Here is a 15,546-nt window from a genome sequence, read left to right as displayed (position 1 = left end):
AGACGACAGAAGATAGAAGACAAGAGTTCGAGATCGAGCGAAGATGTAGAACCGGCAAGATTCTGGTCCAGTAGGACTAAAGCCGGAAGGGCTGAGATCCAGATTAGGGTTGAACTAGTAGACTGTTACCGGAGGCTGATTTGATGTGTAGATGATCTGCGGATTGTATATTTGTGTTGTAAGCATTGTTTGTATCCTAGACTCCGATCCAACATGTGGCATATGTAATTCTTCAAACTGTTATAAGAATTGTTCATACTGTTTACCGGTTAGGTATTTTGTGTTGTTATCGGTTGTTCTTTCTGCTTTATCTAGTGTTGTGTTATAGGTTACCAGTATATCTTGCATGGTGTTTGTGTTAGGCTACAAGAATAGGATGTCCTTCATTGGATCTCCCTACCTTGACTGCATCAAATGGTATCAGAGCTGGTTTGTGAGCCTGTTGTTGGAGGAGGACCCGATTATGCACTGGTTGGTTGGAAAGGAAGTTGAGGCAACTTGTGGACTTGTTTAGATCGCCAAACGTGAGGCAAAGAAAGGTTTGCAAGTAGACTGTTGATCCTAGAGCTTGAGCTTGAGGTAGTTAGTGGGTGGAGACTTGAATAGATTGCCGATTGAGGCAGGCCGCAAGTTGGACCGGTAGATCACCGAGGAGAGGCAACCGAAAGCTGTAGTCAGACTGCCTAACCCCCGAGGCAGTTGCAAGTACAAACTGACAGATCACCAAACTGGATCAAGTGATGGGGCTCACTTTTCAATTAATCCCAAGAGTCTGATGCATGAGCATCGGTGTAGTTCTTAGCGGTTTGAGCAATTAGTAGTGGAATTGATTGGAGATCGTGGCATTTCTTCATGTTTGAGAGTTTAGCGTCGTGGATTTGGATTTATCTCCTTGAGTTCGTTGTCTTTATCATGTTCGATATTCATGGCATTTGGTTTAATTCCAGTGAGATATTGATTCTTATATTGGCCTGGTTGATGTTTTCTTACTGGTTAGTCTTGTAGTGTGTTGAGCGAAGTTGAATCGGGTTGCAGCTGATTTTCCTAACTTGTGGATCATTGATTTATGTTTCTTGCACCTTGTCTGATGCTCCCAGAGAATCATGTGATATTTTATGCACTTTGGAGATGATCTTAGTGATTTGAGTTGACATGTTATTGTTAGCACATTTCATTATGAACCAATTGTTCTTTGGGCCGACTTGATCAAGTTATTATTATTTGCGGATGGTATAAATAGAAGTTTGTGAATCATTTGAGAGGATATAAGACAAAAGACAAAAGATAGAAGATAGAAGTTCGAGATCGAGTGAAGATGTAGAACCGGTGAGATTCTAGTTCAGTAGGACTGAAGTCGGAAGGGCTGAGGTCTAGATTAGGGTTGAACTAACAGACTATTACTGGAAGTCGATTTGATGTGTATATGATCTGTGGATCTTATATTTGTGTTGTAAGCATTGTTTGTATCCTAGACTTCGATCCAACATGTGGCATATGTAATTCTTCAAACTATTATAAGAATTGTTCATATTGTTTACCGGTTAGGTATTTTGTGCTATTACCGGTTGTTCTTTCTGCTTTATTTGGTGTTGTGTTACCGGTTACCGATATATCTTTCATGGTGTTTGTGTTAGGCTGCAAGGATGAGATGTCCTTCATTGGATCTCCCTACCTTGACTGCATCAAAAAATATAATGGAGTAGCTCACAAAGTTTGTGGCACTTGCGAATATTCCTTCTAGACCTATAGATGCATGTGGATTCCCTCCACATTAACCTCTCTTAATTTTGGTCAACTTGAAACTATTTGGCTATACTAAGAATGAATGCATTCTTGTAAAAGTGTCAATTGAGAGCAATGTAAATGTTCTAATGAAAATATTTTATGTTTCATGTGTAATGGGGATACATTTTTCCTTGAGACTCTTCATCCTATTAGTCTCTGTTTTTCTTGTAAGGAAGTTAAGGTAGTGGAAAAACTTCCTACACTAATCTTGAGAGGAGGGTAATGCAAAAAAAATAGATATTTATAATAGTTACAAAAACTTAACAAGAAAAATACATAAATGTGTCGATATACAAATTTTGTGTTCCTCATGGGGCCAAATCAATCATTCCAATATGTTTGAGTGGGTAGGTGAATCATAGGGGAGGCCCTTGTTCATTCCTCGAGCCTCTTGATCCTTCAAGGCTATGTTATTGCAATGCAATCACTTAAGAGCCCAAAGAGAAAAAAATATAAAACTATAATGGAGTAGTTCTCAAAGTTTGTGGAGCCTATAAATGTTTTATAGATCTATAGGTGGATAAGGTGTCCTCCATAATAACCACTTTCAATTTTGGTCTTCAAAATATTTGACCATGCTAAGGATGAATTCTTTCTTGTAAAACACATTATTTGAGATAAGTGTAAACATGAAAAAATCATATTTGTATTATGTGTGTTGTGGGGCCAAAATGGTTGTGCCAGCATGTCCAAGTGGGTGGGTGAATAAGAGGTGTGTGTGTGTGTGTGTGTGTTTTAAATTAGGGCTCAAAATGGTTGGTCACTATAGCTAGGCATCCTATTCTTGGCAAATGTCTGGGTGCAAACATAGATCAAAACTGATCTCAGGATCTTCCAAACTGACTTTATATCAAATTTCAAATGAAACCACCTGGACACTGGTACTAGGTGCCCTAGTCCAAGTGGACTAAGGTGATCAGTGCCCTATTCCAAGTGGACTAAGGTGATAGGTGCCTTAGTCCCTTACTTTTCTACTTAAATTTTTGGTTTCTTTTGTTCGTGTGTGCACTATTCTTCTATACCTTAAAACTGAACCTAGAACCTATTTTTGATCCTACAAATGCACCAAAAGAGAGAAAAATAGTGTTGGATTGTATAGGGGCTTTCCTAAGTCAAACCACGGGTAGGTGTTAACCTCCACTACAACAATGATGCTTAGAGAGCTTACCCATGGTAGGGCAAAGGCTAAATATAAAATAAATGTTGAATTCAAGTGCTAAAATGAAATGATTATACCTTTGATTGGTGATGCAATTCTCTTTAGATACGCTCTCCAAGTGTTGATGTAATAACATGATAAATTGTCGCAAAATCCATCACACAAACATACTTGAAGATAACTTGTAGCTTAATGCTCCTTGTACTCAGATCTACTCTTAAATGAAGAAATAATTTCTCTTGGAATGAATTTTCTCAATTGTGGATGATCAAAATGAATTAAAGGTGATGTCTTATATAGGGTTCTCAATGTATTTATTCATTTTGGCTGACATACAATGGTCATATCAAAATTTTGACAATAGATTCGACAATATTAAGGCCAACATGTTACTCTCCCAAAAGTTTGACAAAAAAAGCATCGGTCACTATGATTGAGCCACGGTAATAATAGGACCCTAATACTAGATCTAGAATTTAAATTTGGAATGATAGCATTTAAGTGTGGAATAAAGTGCCTTGAAATTTAAAATAAGATAGAATCCAAATAATCTTGAAATGACATAGGAGAGGGCACACTAAAGTATGGGCTCAAAAGAGAGTGTGAAATTGTGAGGGGTTATAATTTATGACACTATAGTAAATAACAATGATTTTGACTATAAAGTGGTCATTTGGATCTTCAAAGCAATAAAAAACATTATGATACCCTTAAAGATAGGAAAAAAATTATTTGATATAAAAATCATTTTGGTACTTAGGGAAAGCCATTCAAGGCTATGAAAATCCTCTTAGTATATGTTAAGATAATTTATGTTACATGAAAATCTTTCTTTTTAGATTATTCTTAAGAGGATAATGAGATCATTTTAAATATGAAAACACCTCTTATTTATAATGACTATCCATCTTGTCCTCCATAACCATCCTTTTTATCTTCCATGAAATTCATAATAACCATATCATGTACAATTTTATTCATGCTAGGCACATTCACCTTTGTTAATGTCTCCTTGATGATAGATATCCATATGAAGGTAATTTAGGTGGATTTTGATGTCACTACTATTATGAAGCACCTTCTTGTTTGCATGACACCACTACTTACTTTTTTTTATGACTTTCCTAGAGTGCTTATGATTATCTCTAGGTGTTTTACATGACTACCATAATATTCCCATGATTGTCCACTTGCTGTTTTAGTTGTCAAATTTCTTGACATAACATTTTATAACAATTAACATGATTTAAAATACAATATGTGTGTTCCTCATAATGTCCCTATCATGTTAGAGAATTGTCATTCACTATCCTAGCAACACTCAGGAGTCAATAACTATCCCTTGAAGCTTAGTATGAATTATTTACTTAATGGGAACATCCTCTTATACACAAAATTATCTTCAATCCTTGGGAATAACCCATTTACAACTAAGAACCTAATTTGTAAGTATAACTTCTTTGATTCATAATAAATTGCACATTCTTATTCAATTTAGTTATATTAATACAATCTACAACTCAACACTCCTCTTAGTTGATATTGGTCAGCCTACAAGTATAACAATATAGTAACTATAATTTAGATATTTGCCAATTACATGTTTTAACAACTCCAATAATTTATCTCATACAAATACAAACACAAACTAATCCTCTTCTTATAATCGAAAGAAAACAATCTATATAGATCCCATTTCAATCTCAATTTTTGAAAATACTAGTTGAAATGTATCATAAATTACATATAAACATTAAAATTAGGCCTAATTGTAGGGATACCATGGCATCTAGGCTCAAAATAAGGCAAACAATTAAATAAAACATTCATATAAGGATCAAAACTAATAAATTGGATGTTTCCCTCAATTATTGTTATCTTTATGATAGAAAAGATGGACTTTATATGCTTCTTACAATTACTAAGAGATTCTTGGTCTTCCACCAAATATGTGTGTCCAACATTTAGGAGGATTGATATTAAAATTTTAGGTCGAAAATTATTAAAAATAGCTAGCAAAAAATGAAATGCAAAATAGGACTTTAAATGAAGAGTATGCCATCAAATTTAAGGCTAAGAGTAATGACCAATTATATTATAAAAGTGCATATAATTAGATTCCTAAACAATCTTTAGAACTATTTTAAAGGTTTTATGAGGGCTAGGAAGGCTTTTGAGGAATTTAGAAAGAGTAGAGGGTTGATAATGGTAAAAAGGGGTTATATAAGATTACTTAACTTAAAAAGGGACCCATAATTAAGGTTTAACTTGAAATTTATCTTACTAAATCTTCTTTAATAAATTCTAATACCACTCTAAACTCATTTTGAAGGAAAAATAAGTGCAAATATCAAACAAAACCTTTATTGATGTAGCTTAGAACCTCTTCACTATAAAATAATAAGACCAAAGAAAAATCATCTAAGGTAATTATAATGTAGGAAAAATATCAAGCTATATTAAGATACCATGATCGTGAAAATACCAAACATATAGTAAACACACACCTTTTGTCAGCATAAGATGTACTCATAAAATAGGAAGGGGTGTGATAATGTCTAGAACTAGGACTACTTCAAGGGACTACCAAACCAATCAAGATTCAATATCATCTAGATATCCAAGAAGATAAATCAAAGACAAATAACATCACATATGAATACATAAGAGAAACCAAAAGATCAATTGAATCAATGGGTGAATCATGAATTCTTGAAACATTTTTTAACATTCATGTTATATCTCTCAAATTAGACACTAGGATGACATATTTATAACAAATAAAAAATAAACAAAATACAATTTATATAATCACTTGATTATTTATAATAAATATTGGAAATAAAGGTAAAACAAATTTATAATAACTAAAAATTTGCATTGGCATACAATGTTATGTATTGGTAAAAATATAATATATGTGCAAAAGGTCATATAGGCTTATAACAAAGCAATATATGTATATAATGTCTTATATAGATAATATAAAAATATTTAAATGTATAAGAAATATATATAAGTATAGAACAAAGTCATAATATGATTATTCCTCTCGATGGGGAGGGACAAGTCAACAACCTTTTGAACATTGAGTAGATGGAGAAGCAAGTGATGATGGTTGCTTTTGAACCCACTAACTTGACCTCTTCTATTAAAAAAAAATTGGAGCTCCACCAAATACAATAAAAAATACACATTAACATATGAAAATAAATTATAAAATTTAACACAAGGAATAATAGCTTGCCATCACTTGATGATAACACACAAGAAACTGTTGTCTCTCTTCATTTGTTTGAGGGGCAAGTGTAGGATTTGGAGTTGTGATCCCTTATGACAAGAATTAAGAAACAAATTAGACTAATAGATGAATATCATTAAAATTTGCATAATAGATGTAGTATCAAAGAATATAATATGTAATTTTCTAATCTGGTTCATACCTCTATCAAAGGCATTAAAGACAAAATCATCGTAGCAACACTCACCCCCATTGTGGGCCATGAATATAGGGAGGAGTCTAAACTGGTGTCATCAACAAAAACCAAAACAACATTATTTTACCAAAACCTATCAACATTATTTACAAACATAATGATTAAAAATAATCAATCTTACCTCAGTTTAAGTTGTAGGACCACTCCCACAGACAAGTAATGTTATTGAAGGTTCAACACCCACCCGTCCATCATCCAATATGAATTTTAATATTACCATTCATATAAGGAAATTGGCGGAGTATGGACAGATCTGGTGAAGGGCATCAGTGATTTTTGGATCGTAGGCATTTTGGTCAGGGCCCGCGGCAAAAGTTTATCCCAAATCATATAAAGGGGCTTCTAGATAAACGATCTACAGAGTTGGGAGGAAAACCATCCTATGCGAAAGTTGTGAAGTTTTCATCTGTAAATGAGGCAATTAGGGTTTCTCGGATGAACGCTAGTGAAAAGATGATGGACAAACAGTCTAATAGTAACCCGCTTGAGTTATCTTCGTCACATCAAAGGGGGGATAAGGTAAGGGAATCTTCGACATCAGGAAAAGACAATAAGGTAAGTGAAAATCAAACCGGCTCTGATTTAGGAGGTGGGTCCTCACAGATATGGGCTCCTATTCCATGCATTGATTTACTTGATTCTATTGTGGATTTGAAAGCTCGTTGTTTGCATACACATGCTATTTCTAGGGAAATATGGGGGGATGCAACTAGTTTATCTAAATTTCATCATAAATTGTAGAAAAAGTGGTCTGATATGCGTTATTTTCAATTACTCTCTACAAATGCATTTATTATTGTTTTCAACTCTTCTTCTGTTAGGGATGAAGTTTTAAAATCTTCACATTACTGGTTTGGTAAAAATTTAGTGTTTGTTTCGGCTTGGAAACCATTTTATGTCCCTGCTTGGTCAAGCTTTAAATTAGTTCCTTTCTGGTTTGGCTTGCCCAAATTACCATTTGAATTTATGGACCCAGAGGTTTTGGAAAAAAATGGTAATACTTGTGGTTCTTTCTTATCATTAAGATTTGATTTTGTGGAGGGGGAGGTTTTGGTAAAAATTTGTGTCCTGACTAACCCTAATAATGTTTGCCCTCGGACCTGTATCATTAAATCTAATGAGGGTATCTGGAAACAACCAATTAATAAGTTGGAGAAAGACTTTGGTAAAACTTCCTTGCAATTGGATGCTCCTTTTCTTATGGATTTTTCGAAATCCTCTGTTCTAGATAAGGCAAAACATTGCTTAGGTAGTAACGATAATCCATTTCTGGATAAGCTATTAGTTAATGGTTCCACTAGGAAACATCCCGCTACTTTTGAGCTTAACCAGGCTATGAGGGATGTTGGGAAGCGAGAGATTTATGTTGTGGCTCACGATCCAGAGTCTGTAGGGTTATTTTCAAGTAAGGATAAGCCAGTAGCTCACCAGAATATTGTGGTTTCAAGGGACAACAATGTGGATGATCTGCTTCCAAATCTCACTACCTCAAATTCCTTGGATAAGTCACTAAATGATGGTGGTGGGAATCATGTTTGTCCTGTGAAGTCAAAAGAATACTTAGAAAGTTGTCAAGGGATTGGTCATATTTTTGCGAAGAATGATGGGGTTGTCTCAGAGTCTAATGTTGGGGTTTCTGCTCTAGGGTTTCTTGATGATGCTATCCTTGCTCAACAAGTCCAAGAATTGGTGTCTAATTCTTCGCAGCATGTTGATGTGGATGTGGATAATAACACTGCCTTAGGAAATAATATTCAGTTGGGAGACATTCCTATTATTGTGCCAGATGAAAATCTGGTTCACCAAGTAAATGATCTTTTTAAAGATCACGAGCATCAGATAAGTGAGGACATTATGAATAGGGTTATCTGTTCCATTGAGAATGACTTGGGGGGAATTAAATCAACCCTTCCTATTTGTGCATCTGCTAACCCTTTTGAGGTTTTGGCCTCATTAGAAGTGGGCATCATAGATAATTTAGTCATGACTTCTCCTAAGTCAAGTAAGAGTTTACCAATTGTTCAAACTACTCTAATTAGGGCTTCATCTGTGGTTTCTCCTGGTAGGGGTAGGCCTCCAAAGAATCAAAAGACTCAATTGGAAATTGATGCTAGGATTCAGCAGATTTTGTCTCTTTCTCTTGGTGTTGGGAAAGGGAAGCATTCGGTTTCTCTTGGTGACACTCTAAAAGGAAGTGGTACTCCTAAGGGTAAGAGGAGTAAGAGGTCTATTATTAGTCCTCCTGTGACTAGGTCGGGGGCTGTGAAGCGTAATCTTCAAAGTAGTTTTGGAGAAGGGAAGTCTTCTCCATCTAAAGGAAAGAGGGGAGCCTCGGTCTCCCCTCGAGAGAAATGAGAATTATATCTTGGAATGTTAGGGGCTTAAATGCCCCTAACAAGAGGAACTTGATTAAGTCCCAGATGGACTTAGTTAAGTGTGATATTTTCATGTTGCAAGAGACAAAATTGTCAAAGGAGTCTGCTGATTTGGTTTTTTCTTCTTGGAGAAAGTGGGAATTCCTCTCCTCTCCAGCTTGTGGTGCATCAGGGGGTTTGGCATTGCTTTGAAATAACTATAACGTTGAGGTTGAGCTAGTTGCTTCTATTGTAAACTAGATGTTGGCCTTAGTTAAAAGCAAGCTTTCAAAGGTTAAGTTTTGGCTTTTTAACATTTATGCTCCTTCTGGTATTCAAAGGAAGACTAAATTATGGGGAGATCTTAAGAGAATTTCCTCCCCTTTAAGGCATGGTTCTTTTATAATCTTTGGGGGGGATTTTAATGCTATCACTGACTTGGGAGAAAAGAAAGGAGGTATTCTTCCTAATAAAAAAATTATGGAAGACTTTGGGATGTTCATTAAGGACATGGGTCTTTTTGATTGTCAGTTTCATAATGGGATTTTCACATGGACAAATATGCGAAGAATTTTCCTCACATTGCGGAAAGGTTACACCTTTTTTTGTTATCAGATGTTTGGATTGATTCAGAGTTCGAATTTTTTTCCTCTATTCTTCCAGTTTCGGGGTCAGATCATTTTCCAATTTCCCTATCAATTCTGGAAGATAAAGCTCCCTTTAAGTCACTCTTTAAATTTGAACCTATGTGGTTTAGAGATTCTTCCTTTTTGCCTTTGCTCAAAAAATGGTGGAGTTCTGCTCCTTATTGCTTTGGATCCCGAATGTTTCAGATTGCTAAGAAGTTAAGATTTTTGAAATTTAATATTAGAGAATGGAATTTCTTACATTTTAAGAACATCTTTCAAGAAAAATAGAGGGTTAAAGATATGATTGAATGTCTTAATTCACATGTGATTCAACATGGTATGGTGCCTCTTGTTTTTGATGAACTAAAATTGCTAAAAGTAGAGCTTGAAGAAGTTTTGCCTAGAGAAGAAATCTATTGGAGACAAAAATCGAGGGAGATATGGCTTTCAGATGGTGATAGAAATACAAAAATTTTTCACTCTTCAACAAAAATTAAGAGAAGGAAAAATAGGATATCTTGTATTGAGTGTCCAAATGACAGACTTTTAACAGAACAGGAGGACATTGCTTCAGAGGCAGTTGGGTTTTTTAAGTAACTATTGTCTTTGGAGCATGGAGATCTTCATAATAACATTTCTTCTAATATTCCTTCTTTGGTATCTTCAGAAGATAATAAAATGTTGATGTCTCCTTTTTCTTTGGATGAAGTTAAGAATGTTGTTTTTTCAATGAACCTTGATAAGGCTCCAGGACCGGATGGCTTTACTCCTTTATTTTTTCAGAAATGCTGGGATTTTGTGGGAAATGATGTTTTATTGGCCCTTGAGGAAGCTAGAAGGAATAGCTTTGTTTTGAAAGAGCTTAATAATACAATGATTGCAATTATTCCTAAAAAAGAGGTTACCAAGACATTTGCTGATTTTCGCCCTATTGCTTTATGTAATACTTTGTACAAGATTTTTACCAAGGCTATTTCTTTAAGGTTGGCTAAAATTTTACCTAAGATCATTTCTTTAGAACAAGGTGGTTTTGTTCCAAGAAGGGAGACGGCAGAGGGAGCTATAGTGGCACATGAGGTTCTACATTCTATTTCTACTCAGAGAATCCCGGCCATGATCCTCAAATTAGATATGATGAAAGCATATGATAGAGTAGAATGGGGGGCATTGTGTGTTGTTCTACTTAAATTGGGTTTTTCTAAGGCATGGGTCAAATGGATTCATGCTTGTATTTCTTCTGCAAGGTTCTTGGTTCTAATTAACGGCTCCCCTTGTGGTTTTTTCTCCTCTTCTAGGGGTTTGAGGCAGGGGGATCCCCTATCTCCTTTCTTGTTCATTCTTCTAGCTGAAACATTCAGTTGGGCTATAAGAGCCGCTAAGCTGGGAGGGCTTTGGAAGGGAATTAGGATTCAAAATGTTCCACAAAGCATTTCGCATTGCTTGTTTGCAGATGATAACTTGTTATTTGGTCAAGCCTCTTTGGGTGAGGCAAGAGTGATAAAGGGGATAATACAGAATTGTGCATCCTTTTATGGTCAGAGAATCAATGTTGATAAGTCAAAGATTTTTTTCCTTCATGCTTCACAATTGGTTCACGATAGATTGAAGATTTTTTGCGGATTTGCATCTGGAAATCTTCCTTGTTCTTATCTTGGTATACCTTTCTTCATTAAGCAGGATAGAGTTGAGTTTTGGGATAAGATCATTTCAGTTATCTCTAGATGGATCCTATCCTAGAATCATAGATGGTTATCTTTGGCTAGTAAGATTGTTCTTATTAAGTCTGTCCTAAATGTTGTTCCTTTTTATCTCATGTCTATTTTGCAGTCTCCGAAAGCGGCTCTTGTTAGTTTGCAAGATACTCTTAGGTCCTTCCTTTGGAGTAATAATAAAGATGGTGAGAAGAAACTCCCTCTGGTAGCATGGGATAAAGTTTGTTTGCCTAAAAACCTTGGGGGCACAGGCATTAGGAGTCTGGAAAGTCAGAATTTAGCCTTAGGTGCTAAGTTGGTTTGGAAATTGTATGAGAGACTATTCTCCTTCTGGGCACAAATTATGTTTGCTAAATATTTAAATAACGGACCAAGAGAATATTTTTTTCAAGTTTCTAATTTACCGTTTGGTTCAACTATTTGGAATTTTCTATGTAAATGTAGATCAGTGATTTTGCCTCATCTCTCATGGATTATTCATAATGGTAGAAAAGTCAAGTTTTGGGAGGAAGTTTGGAATGGACATCCCCCTCTGGTGAACTCGAGGGATTGGTCTCCTTTAATTTCCACTCTTTCTTCCCTTTGGGGTGTCTTTGTGGCTGATTATTTTGAAATTGAGTATAGTGGGAATCTTAAGGTGGCAAAATGGAAATCAATTGAGTTTTAAGATATTGATCAAAATGTGAAATCAGAATATGAAAAGATGTTGGCAGAGAGAGTAATAATTATTTCTAATGCTGATGATAAGCTTATTTGGACAAGGAATATCTCTGGTAAGTACACAGTTAAGGATGGCTATAATTCTCTCTTGGTTGCTAAAGATTTATCTACTTGGCCATACAAGCTGTTTTGGCATATGGCTTGCCTCCCAAAGGCTGGTGCTTTTGCTTGGTTAGTAGTGCAGGACAGGGTCCTTATAGGAATGAGGTTGGATAGGTTGGGTATTACTGCAGTATTTTCTTGTGTCTTTTGTAATAAAAATTTAGAATCCTCTGCACACTTGTTTCTTCATTGTGATTTTGTCTATGCTTGCTGGCAGTGGTTGTTTGAAAATCTTAATCTTTCCTTTGTTATTGGCAAGGATCTCCTTTCCCACTTTAGAGCCTGGCCTCTCCTATTTGCCTCATGTTTCTATGCATGTCTTTGGATTATTTCTCCATCTATTGTGATTTGGAATATTTGGTTAGAGTGTAATATTAGGATTTTTAAACAAACAAGTTCTTCCCTGGCTGAGGTTTTATTGAGGATTGAATCTTCCATCTCTGAAGTTGCTTTGTCTTTTATCTATAAGAATTTGGAAACCCTTACCTCTTTTTCTCATTGGGATGGTAGGGTAACTCGAGTTTGGAGAATGTTATCAGTCTTACCTTTTCATGGATCTATTTTAAATAAGACTAATGCTAAAAGTAAGAGAAATTTTGTTTGTTGGAAACCTCCTCCACAAGGGCACTTTAAATTGAATTTTGATGGTGCTTCTCGTGGGAACCCTGGCCTGGCAGGGGTAGGTATGGTAATTTATGATCATAAGGTAAGATTTATTCAGGCTCGTTGTCATGTGATTGGTTTCAAGTCTAACAATTGTGCAGAATTCTTTGCTTTGTCCTTTGGTTTGGATATGGCTATATCTTTGGGAATTAAGGACTTGATAATTGAGGGTGATTTTATGGTTATTATTCAAAGTGTGATGAAAAAGAAGTCGAATTGTTGGCAATTACAATATATACTTGATCATATTTTGCAAAAATTAGACTTTTTTGATTCTTTCTTGATTTCCCACTATTATAGGGAAGTGAATAAGATTGCAGATTTATTGGCTAATTTAGCCATTGACAGTGATGCTAATATGCGGGAGGTAAGTGTGGATGAGATCCCTTCCTCAGTTTTAGAATTTTTGAAGTAAAGAAGGGCATGTTTGTTGTCTTCATCTACCTCCTTATTTGGTGTGGGTTCTGTTATGCTAGATCATAATGTTTATTTTGATAGGGTGTCTGATTATGGTTTCATTTATGCTATGTGGTATCATTCTAACTAGTGGTTGGAGAATTGTGTTTCATAGACAGGGGTGGTTCAGACTGGTGTTTTTTGGCAGTAATGGATGTATGCGGGAAAAGCGAGTCGATAGAACTCAATATGTGAAAATATTCTAAAAGACTTGTCCACACACACACACAGGACTTCTTAGTGCAAGCTATGGAGTAATGAAGTATCACTCAGCTTCCCAAGGTGGGTCTCATGGTTTTCTATCTTATAATGTCCCTCAAACCAATGTTTTTACTCTCAAATCACTGAGAAAAATGGTTTAGGGATGGCAAATGCAAGAACGAGGGATGCTTTTGTTGGTTTTAATATGAGATGCATCCTAAGCTATGCATGATTCTAGAAATACAATAAACTAGATTATAAGATGACAAGGTTAGTATAAATACTATCCTAACATGATATATTAGTCTATGATTAAGCTAAAATGATAAAGAAATTATTCTAAACATGCATATTTAGACTAGTTCCTGATTTAAAAGAGGCTAAAATGATGAGCATAAAAATGATATGAAAGCTTGAATGTATTTGAGCATAAGTGTGATACTGCAAATTTGGAGGATATATAAAATGGAGGAATGAGAGCTCTATTTATAGCAAAAACAGGGCAATGGATGGTCAGGATTGAAAGAGTTGATCAAGGGTTGAGTTTGAAAGTTGGGGATCCATGTTTGCAATTTGCACCAATGAAATGGTGACAAGTGTCAACATAGGGTTGGGTTGAGAGAAGGGGTTGGAGGCATTAAATGCCTGAGAAGACCTTAGGGTTATCTAGAAGGTAAGGGTCAAGTCTAAATTAAGATTACCCATTGGATTAAGAGTTAATCCAAGGATAAACCCTTGTGCAAATGATTAAGAGATAATCATGGTCAAAGCATTAAATACTTGATGAGACCTTTGGGTTGGATGAAGGTTGAGTTAAAAGAAATTCTTTAACCATGTAAGAGGGTTTGAGTTAACCATTAATGGTTATGAAGACTTTGGGGAATTAAGTGGTTGGAGGCTTGAAGCCTTTAATGGTTATCAAAGACTTTGAGGAATTAAGAAGTGACCTCCCCTTGCTTAGGGATGTGACAAAGTTTAGAAGATGGGTTAGACTAATTAGAAGCGATTAGAAGAGTCTAGAAGGGATTTTAGAAAGGGGTTTAGGAAGGCAAGTGGGAGATGTAGGATTTTGCAAGTGGATGGAGGGATAATAGGATTTGATTGAATTAAATGATTTATTCAATTTGGTTGTAATTTGGGGAAATTAAATAAATTAGATTTATTCAATTTAGGATAACTATTTAATTAAATTTGAATTTAATTAAAAGTGGATAGGGGGGATTTAATTGAATAAAATGATTTATTTATTAAATGGTATAGTGAATTTAATTTAAATAAATTGAGTAATTTACTTAATTAAATAAAGGAATGCGGGTAATTTAATTAAATTGAATTTAATTAAATAGAGAAATGAACATAAAATATTCATTTAGGAATATGGTCATTTTTATACGTCTACAATGGATATGCATCCTTCAGTGATCATACTTTAATCTTCCTTCTATATGCTTCTATTGGTGGCTTCCTTTATATTTAATGCGGCTTATGTAATTGGGATGGGTTTTTTGATGTACTATGCCAATGGGCATTTGGTATTGGGTAGAATAGGCTTGTGCTACTTAAGCAATACTAAAGGGTTTTCTTATTGGTTCTTTCCCTTCAGTGCTTTTTGAACCAGACACTGTAAAAGAAAAAAAAAACTTTTAAAATTTAATATAGTTCAGTGGTTCTATCCACTTTTATCAAAAAAATAAAATATATTTGTTATTGTTTTATATGTCTTGACCTCTTGGCAAAAGAGCTTCAAGGCCTTCAAATGTTTATTCAACTCATGAGCTACTTGTAAAATTAGGATGAAATCATTAATATCTAGAGTAACTTCACCATATAACCTGTCAATTAGATTACCCCCACCACACCTCTAGTCTTGCCCCCCACCCTCCCCAATGGTTTTGCTTAACTATTCTTCAAGTTTGTCAATGTATAGACCAAACAAAGTAGGGGATAAAGAGTATCCCTTGTTTAAATCCAGTGTCACTACCAAAACATTCATACATTCCCTTGTTAGTTTTTATTTTGGCTTCGACATACTCATAAAGTCTGTAAATTATACTCATTTGATATATCTAGATTCTTTTGGATTCTATTCCATAATTTATCTCAACGCATCATGTTAAAGACTTTTTCAATATTGATAAAGACATGAAATGCTTCCTCACCTTAGATATCTCATATTTTTAATCGAAGTAACTAAAAGTGATACAATGATCAACAATAGAATGTCTTGATCTAAAACCCAGAATAAAAATAAAAAGATTAAAAAAAAGG

Source organism: Cryptomeria japonica, chromosome 10, assembly GCF_030272615.1.
Source record: "Cryptomeria japonica chromosome 10, Sugi_1.0, whole genome shotgun sequence".
Lineage (NCBI taxonomy): Eukaryota > Viridiplantae > Streptophyta > Pinopsida > Cupressales > Cupressaceae > Cryptomeria > Cryptomeria japonica.
The sequence above is the reverse complement of the archived record's forward strand: the minus strand, read 5'-3'. Positions refer to the sequence as shown.